The sequence below is a fragment of the Echinops telfairi genome, unplaced genomic scaffold (genome assembly GCF_000313985.2).
Source record: "Echinops telfairi isolate 266 unplaced genomic scaffold, ASM31398v2 ScPeMD7_3533;HRSCAF=4204_0, whole genome shotgun sequence".
NCBI classification, from domain to species: domain Eukaryota; kingdom Metazoa; phylum Chordata; class Mammalia; order Afrosoricida; family Tenrecidae; genus Echinops; species Echinops telfairi.
This window is the reverse complement of record NW_022107431.1, coordinates 87413618-87415362: the sequence shown is the minus strand read 5'-3', so window position 1 is coordinate 87415362 and position 1745 is coordinate 87413618.

Here is a 1745-nt window from a genome sequence, read left to right as displayed (position 1 = left end):
CGTTGTTTGCTCACCACACCCCACATCCCGGCCCCTTTTTTCCCCCAAGACCCTCTGGCACCATTGGCCCTATTGCTTTCTCCCCGAGCTTGCTTCCCAAGCCTGTCTTATGTAAGTAGCAAATCAGCAATGTCCTAGTCCAAACAACAAGAAAACAAAAGGTTGAAAAAAGGAAAGGAGAGAAAAAAAGAAAAAAAACAAAAAACAAAAACCATACCTAGTTCCAGACCTGTCCACCGGCCTTTATGAATCTCTCCCCACTAGACCTGGGGGAGTTCTGGGGGCTGCCCCTCCTAGCCCGAAGTCTATTTTGGGGTTTTTTCAGGGGCTTTGTGGATTGGCTGTGCTCCAATTGCTGATCTGTTATGCTCCCTTCTTGGTTTGTCCCACTGTGGGGGATTCGGGCCACATTATCTCCCCACCATGTGTCCCCATTGTTGTCCTCTGTCGCCTTCGGCTCTAGTTAGGGGACAACAGGTCTTGAGTTGTTGGTGGGCGTATAGTTCTCTCTGTGTCTTAGCAGCTCCAGGGAGGACCTCATCCTCCAGGCTTGGTGTGCTGATGTGAAGTCTAGGCCGACTGTCCCTTTCTCTCTGTCCTTCGTGGTTTGCTTCTGGGTGGGCCTGGTAAGTGGGCTCCTTTCCACCACCTGAAGATTTAGTGCTGTTCTCTGTGGCACATACTACTACAAGGGTGGGGGTCAGGTTGGCGCTGGTTGGGGCCGGCCTTGTAGTCCAATCTTTTCATGCAAACCTCCACATGGGTACGTTGCCCTCCTGGTTTGGTGTACCATGGTGGGGTCTGCACGCACACTCCCAATTCTGTGGAGACACAACCAATACTATCCCTCTGGGTGGGTGAATGCCCTGCTCCCCCCATGCCATCATCTCAGTCCCCCCTGCGTTTTTCCCCTTCTCCTCCCCCCTTTTCCCCTTCTTTACATTGGATTCACATGTATCTCCTTTGGGTTGGTCTGAACTCCACCTGACTGCCTGTGCCTCCACCCATATATTGTGAGATAAGTGGCTTTTCTTCTATACCTGCTGTGCTGGTTATACTGACCTGAGGGGACCCATGTTACACGTGTCCTTTTGTGATTAGCTGACCTCACTTAGCATAATTTCCTCCAGCTCTTTCTATGAAACAATGTGTTTCATGTGATCGTCTGTGCTTTTTAGGGCTGCATAGTACTCCATTGTATGTTTGTGCCAGAGTTTACTAATCTACTCATCTATCAATGGACATTTAGGTTATTTCCAACTCTTTGCAATTTTGAATTGTGCTTCAGTAAACATTGGTGCCCAGACAACTGGTCGTGTTTTATTTCTTACCTCTCCTGGGTAAGCTACCCAATAGAAGGGTAGCTGGGTCATAAGGTAAGTCTATTTCCATATTCCTTAACTATCTCCAAAGTACTTTCCACAGAGGCTGTCCATATCTACATGACCACCAGCAGTAGAGGAGAGTTTCTGTTTTGCCACATTCCCTCCAACATTGATTGCTTTCTGATTTCCTGATTTGGGCTAACCTCAAAGGTGTTAGATGGTATCATGTGGTTATTTTAATTTGTATTTCTCTGAGGGCTAATGATGGGGCGCACTTTCTCATGTGAAACCTCCCTTAACTGTATTAAGGCTGAGACTAGATTAAGGAGGTGGTACTCCATCCTATTCTTTCCACTGTTGCTTTGCTGCTTCACAGAGGATCCCATCATGGAGTTAAACACCCCATTCTACATCAGACCA